We start from the raw sequence: 7,507 nt of genomic DNA on the forward strand, positions 1-7,507 counted from the left end.
GACATCTTGACTGATTTCAAGTTATAGCTATCATGAATTAAACTGTTATAAACATCTAAGGGCAGGTTTCTGTGGGGAAGTAAGTTTTTGACTACTCTATTTGTACCAGTGATGTTTAAAGTGATTATTGACATACTTAGACTAATATCTACTACATTTAATACTGTTTTCTATTCATTGCCCTTGGTCTTTGTTGCTATTTTTGTCTTCCGCTTGCCTTTTGTGGTTTTAATTGAGCATTTTGTATGATTCTATTTCCTCTCCTTTCCTAGCATATCAATTATACTTCTTTTTTTAACTTTTTTTTTTTTAGTAGTTGCCCTAGAGTTTGCAATATATATATTTACAATGAATCCAAGTATACTTTCAAATAACACTATACTACTTCAGGAGTTGTGCAAGTGCCTTATAATAACAAAGCATTCTTAATTCCTCCCTCCCATCCTTTGTATCATTACTGTTATCTATTTCAATTTTACATAAGCTATAATCTTCGAATATGCAGTTGCTATTACTGTTTTGAATGAACTGTTATGTCTTAGATCAATTGAGAATAAGAAAAATAAAAGTTTTAGTTTTGCCTTTACTTGTTCCTTTTCCTTTCTTTATTACATCAAGTTTCTGACCTATATAATTTTTCTTTTCTCTGAAGAATTTATTTTGACATTTCTTGCAAGGTAGCAAATTCCCTCAGTGTTTGGCTGAGAAATCTTATTCTTCCTTAAGTTTTGAAGGATAATTTTGCAGGATACAGAATTCTAGTTCATGGGATTTTTCTCTTTAACACTTAAAATATTTTACTCCACTCTCTTCTTGCTTGCATGATTTCTGAGGAGCAGTAGAATACAATTCTTGTCTTTACTCCTCCATAAGTAAGTTCCCCAACCCGGCTTCTTTCAAGATTCTGCAGTATACATTTGACATGCCCAGGTATAGTTTTTGTTCTGTTTGGTCTGGTTTCCTGGCATTTACCCCACTTAATGTTCTCTGAGCTGCTTGTATCTGTGGTTTGGTGTCTGACATTAATTTGGGGTAGAGTCTCAGTCTTTATTTCTTCAAATATTTCTTCTGTTCCTTTCTCTCTTTGTTGTCCTCTGGTATTCCCATTACACATATGTTAAGCTTTTGTAGTTGTCCCAGAGTTCCTGGAAATTCTATTGCATTTTTGTCTCTCTTTACCTTTCAGTTGTGGAATTTTGCACTGACATGTCCTTAAGCTCAGAGGTTCTTTCCTCAATTGTGTCCAGTCTACTAATGAACCCATCAAAGGCAGTCCTCATTTCCGTTACACTGCTTTTTATCTTTAGCATTTCTTTGTAATTCTTTTGTAGAATTCCCATTTATCTGCTTACATTACTCATCTGTTCTTGCAGTTTATCTACTTTTTCATTTAGAGCCCTTAGCATATTAATCATAGTTAATTTAAATTTCTGGTCTGATAATTCCAGCATTCCTACGATATCTAACTTTGGTTCTGATGCTTGCTCTGTTTCTTCAAATTGTGTTTTCTGCTTTATAATATGCCTTGTAACTTTTTGTTGAAAGCCAGACATGATACCAGGTAAAAGAAACTTCAGTAAATGAGGCTTTACTGATGTGATGCTAAGATGGGGGTGGGGTGGGAAGCATCCTATAGACGTATGATTAGGTCTCAGTCTCTTAGTGAGCCTGTGTAGCCTTGGGCTGTGAACTTCAAGCCTCCTCAGTTTATATCCCCATTAGGTGGGATAGTGTGTCTGGAGTGGGCTGGGGGTAGGTATTTCTCTTCCCCAGGTCAATTAGGCTCTGCTAGGTTAGGCTCTGGTAAGATAATTTCTCTAGATGGCAGGCCTTGTTAAGAACAGAATACTCAGGCATATTTCAAAATTGTTCCTTTTTTTTCCCCCTTCAAGAATCACAAGGGGATTTTTCTTCAATAGCCACTGTAAGAATCTGGTAGGGCTTCAGGAGATAAAACCCACAAAAGTGTGGGGATCCCCCCAAGACTTGGTCCGCATGGAGTTTTTAACTCTCAGAGTTGTCTGCACTAAGTCTCTGGTATTTTGTCTATTACACTTCAGGTTTTCATACCCTACAGTGGTTCCCCTGGTGGTTTCTGCTCATGGGTTTCTACTCCAGTAAGGTGTGATTCTCTATGAATGTTTGTTTCTCTAACTTGAGGAGCAGATTTTGCTTTGTGACCTCAATTTTCTGACAGATCTAAGAAGAGTTGTTGATTTTCAGTTTATGTTCAGCCTTTTACTTGTTAGGTCAGAGTGATGGCTTCTATCCTCTTTACATGCCAGACCAGAAACGCCAATTCGTTTTCTAAAATAAGTATTGTTTTAAGAATTTGATTGACAATTCCAGCTGCTACTGCTGTAGCAGAATAAAGTTTCCCCAAGTTGAAATTAAGTTTAAAAATTCCAAGAGCTACAACAACTCAAATTATGTAATTTGACATTATTGTTAATAGAATATGGATTATATGAAAATCTTGATTATAACAGCATCCTTCTGGATATATGCCCAGGAGCAGGATTACTGGGTCATATGCTAAGTCTATTCCTAGTCTTTTGAGGAATCTCCATACTGTTTTCCACAGTGACTGCACCAAACTGCATACCCACCAGCAGTGTAGGAGGGTTCCCTTTTCTCCACAGCCTCTCCAGCATTTGTCATTTGTGGACTTTTGAATGATGGCCATTCCAACTGGTGTGAGGTGATACCTCATCACACTTTTGATTTGCTTCTCTGATAATTAGTGATATTGAGCATTTTTTCATGTGCCTATTGATCATGTGTATTTCTTCCTTGGAGAATTGCTTGTTTAGGTCTTCTGCCCATTTTTGGATTGGGTGGTTTGTTTGTTTCTTATTAAGTCGTATGAGCTGCTTATATTCTGGAGATCAAGCCTTTGTAGGTTTCATCGTTTGCAAAAATTTTCTCCCATTCCGTAGGTTGTCTTTTTGTTTTACTTATAGTTTCTTTTGCTGTGCAGAAGCTTGTAAGTTTCATTAGGTCCCATTTGTTTATTCTTGCTTTTATTTCTATTGCTTGGGTAGACTGCCCTAGGAGAACATTTTTGAGATGTATGTCAGATAATGTTTTGCCTATATTTTCCTCTAGGAGGTTTATTGTATCTTGTCTTATGTTTAAGTCTTTGATCCATTTTGAGTTTATTTTTGTGTATGGTGTAAAGGAGTAGTCTAGCTTCATTGATTTACATGCTGCTGTCCAGTTTTCCCAACACCATTTGCTGAAGAGACTGTCTATTCCATTGTATATTCTTGCCTCCTTTGTAGAAGATTAGTTGACCAAAAGTTTGTGGGTTCATTTCTGGGCTCTCTATTCTGTTCCTTTGGTCCATATGTCTGTTTTTGTACCAATACCATGCTGTCTTGATTACTGTAGCTCTATAATATTGTCTGAAATCTGGGAGAGTTGTTCCTCCAGCCTCTTTCTTTTTCTTCAGTAATGCTTTGGCAATTCTAAGTCTTTTGTGGTTCCATGTAAATTTTATTATAATTTGTTCTAGCTCTGTGAAGTATGTCCTGGGTAATTTGATAGGAATTGCATTGAATCTATAGATTGCCTTGGGCAATATGACCACTTTAACAATATTGATTCTTCCAATCCAGGAGCATGGGATATCTTTCCATTTTTTTTTTAAAGTCTTCTTTAACTTCCTTCATCAATGGTTTATAGTTTTCCCTACTTCAAAAAGACACCTGCACCCCAATGTTTATAGCAGCACTATTTACAATAGCCAAAACATGGAAACAGCCTAAATGTTCATCAACATATGACTGGATAAAGAAGGTGTGGTATATTTATACAATGGAATACTATTCAGCCATAAAAACGACAACATAGTGCCATTTGCAGCAACATGGATGTCCCTGGAGAATGTCATTCTAACTGAAGTAAGCCGGAAAGAGAAAGAAAAATACCATATGAGATCGCTCATATGTGGAATCTAAAAAAAATAAATAAATAAATAAAAGGAACATAAATACAAAACAGAAACAGACTCATAGACATAGAATATAAACTTGTGGTTGGGGGTGGGAAGGGGCAGACTGGGATTTCAAAATTTGTAGATACTGACAGGCGTATGCAGAATAGATAAACAAGATTATACTGTATAGCACAGGGAAATATATACAAGATCGTGTGGTAGCTCACAGAGAAAAAAATGTGACAATGAGTATGTGTAAGTTCATGTATAACTGAAAAACTGTGCTCTACACTGGAACTTGAGACAACATTGTAAAATGACTATAACTCAGTAAAAAAAGGTAACAAAAAAACAACAACATCCTTAAGTGCTTTTGCCAAAACAAAGGGGAGATAAGACATTTCATGGAGTAAGTTGTATGAGTTTTTATTTTATTACGTATCCAGACATCTCCAGCCCATCACCAGGCTATGCACACACACACAATAATAATTAAATTTTTATTTAATTTTATTTAAAAACTGATAGTTTGCTCATACTTGTTAAAATATAGCTTTATACATTAAAAAAATTTTTTTATCTTAGGATAAAGTAGGAAGACTGGACATATTTTACTTGACAGTTTGTTAGTCTGATTGATGACTTTTAACTATGTAAGTGTAGAGGATGGTGCCCTCCTTGGTACTCTTACCTGGGGCCTGCAGACTTGTAGATAGGCCTGCTTGGGACCACTTACCTGATGCCCAGGCATTAGGGGGTTGGGTAGCAAACAGCAGGAGGGGGACCCCCACTGGAGGAGTCTGGGCTGAGCAGAGGCATAAATAAAAGAGAACAAAGGAAGACAGGAACTTGGGCTGCATGGGCTCCTCCCCTCCTGAGGTTCCCTCCCAGACTTTTCTTGGCCTTGCCCTTGAAAGCTCTCCCCAGGGCTCCAGTCCTTCCAAGTGACTTGTGTGAATTTGACGGCTGGTGGACTTAATTCAGGGGAGTCTACGAACACAACACCAACACTGAGGATAACCTTTATTTAAAAGCTTTCACTTGAAGTGCGTTGCCTGCCGCGCCCTGCTTTAAAAGCTAATCACAGCAGTATTTGTAGCACAACGATTGACCGTTTGCTGTGATTGTGTCCAACACGGCTGGCCAGAAATAATACACCTTCTAATTACTACCTCTAGTATTACTGGAAAATAAAAATTTCAGTGGTAACATGACACTGCAGCAGAGAGCCACATATTTTCATGACAGTTTGATGCATAAGATTGCCTCTGTGGAGCTCTGCTATTGTCATTTGCAAGCAGAGAGACACATAATGCTAAAGAAAAACAGCTTCAGCTCTACTAGTGCTTTGAGTTACATTGTGTGCCTGTGACTTTACCCTACGTGGATTTGTTTTTAGTGGCTTCACTACCTACTCCCTGGTCATCCTTAATATTTAATATTTTATCCCTTAATCTAGCAAAACATCTATATTAAGTCAAATATTAGAAATGGAATTTTCCCTAAAGCTTTTTAGCACCTAGAAAAGGGGTTCTGCCTCAAATTTAGTGATTTAAATAATTACTAAATTAATGTCCTTTGATATGCAAGGCCAACTTTATACCTAAATATGCACCATGGGCTGCTGCTGACTATATGTCATTTTTCTAGAGTTGCCTTAAAAGCAAATGGCATAAGGATGTGTTATGGGGTGATAAGTGAAGAAAAATATGAAATTAAATTTTAGAGAAAGTGGAGTTAAAGAAATACTACGATTTTTGCTGTTCAATAGGAAAGATTTTTATAGAAGAGGTGGGCTTTTGGAAGCAATGTGAACGTAAAAAGATTGAGTTATTTGGTGTTCCAGACATGGTATGTGGATTGGGAGACAGGATAATTTAACACAATAGAGCTTGTATGTGTTCACTCCAAGGCAGAGGCAGGGTTACCATGGAGCTAATGATGCTTAAGCCTTGGGGACCCTTCCAAAGCTCCATTTAACTTTGTATTTGAAATCTGACCTTCTTTCTCTTAAAAAGAGTCCCTAAAATTGTGTAAGTGTCCAGAACCTTAGTCAAAATTCACTTCTTTTGAAGGAAGGAAAAGAGTTTAGTGGAGAACAGGGAAATGGAGTAACTCTGTGGACTTTGAGGCAGGTAATAACAACGAAAAGGGTTAAGCTGATTTCCTCTGGGGGCGGGCGGATGATGGGAGGTGAGGCTACCAGCCTGTGTTCTTATTAGTAGTAAACCTTGTAGAATTGCTTAACTTTTGTTTGTGTAACTTTGGTAACACTTGAAACATTTATTTATTTGTTTCTTTGAGGGGAAATGGAGCACCGAGCAGTACATGGACATGCCCACTCTTGCCACAGAAATCTTCAAACCCATCTAGTCTAGAGGCCCTTGCTGCCAAAGGGGCAGTTCATGGGAAAAGGAAATTCTTCTCCAATGTTGCTTGGCCTGACCCTTCACCTTCTCCATTAATGATGCAGAATTTCTTCCCATCCAGGGAGGTTTCTTTACTTTCCTCTCCCCTGGGCTGGATTCCTTTCCCACACTGCCTTATCTGAAAGTTGAATCCACACTCAAGTTGGACTCAGCCTCCAAATAACCCTACTTATGAACAACTAAAACCACAGTAAAAACTTGGGTTGATTACGACCCCTTTTAAAATACAGTTTTGAATGATCACTTTCATTTTTAATTTTAAAACATACTTTTACTTAAATAACTACTTTTGCTCAAGTGTAATGGATTATGATCTTAAGGATAGTATTTTATTTAAAAAAGAGATGATTTAAACAGGAATTTCATGAATAAAAGACTTCCATTTTAGTAAAAACTCTGGATTAAATAAATACTGTATTTAAATTTAATGAATAAATCTATTATAGCAAAAGTGACAATAAGAGAATTACATGGGCTGTTCAACAACCAGAGACAGCAGAGACTGTAAACACAATTCTCTGGGCTTACTGTAATCATAAGATAAACATGAAAGTTACAGAATGTTTTCCTAAGTAAATTTAATTGTTTAAAAACAAAACCAAATTGCCAGGTCTAATCTTGACTTGGGTGAGACCAGGATATGGTGGGAGGGATAGAGATGGAGAGAAGAGATATTTCCAAGGAGGTATAAGAAACTGTTGATTTTGGGTCCCTTATGGCTGGCTGGAATAAGGAGAGTCTAAGGCAAAGGCTGATGTGCAAAGGGGAATTTTTATACAGCATTTATTACTTTTACAAAAACATTTTGAAGGAAAATAAGAGAACCTTGCAATGTAGTATATGTACAACAGAAAAGGAGAAAAAAATAAATAAAAACACAATACTGAAAACAATGATGAGATACCACCATATATTTATTAGAATGGCCAAAATCTAAAACACTGACAATACCAAATGCTGGCAAGGATGTGGAACAACAGGAATTCTCATTCAGTTGCCAGTGGGAATGCAAGATGGTACAGCTATTCCAGAAGACAACGGGGCAGTTTATTACAAACTATACATATTCTTACCGTACTACCCTACGACTCAGCAGTCATACTCCCTCCTATTTACTTAAATAAGTTGAAAAATTATG

Source organism: Camelus ferus, chromosome 25 (assembly GCF_009834535.1).
Source record: "Camelus ferus isolate YT-003-E chromosome 25, BCGSAC_Cfer_1.0, whole genome shotgun sequence".
NCBI classification, from domain to species: Eukaryota; Metazoa; Chordata; class Mammalia; order Artiodactyla; family Camelidae; genus Camelus; species Camelus ferus.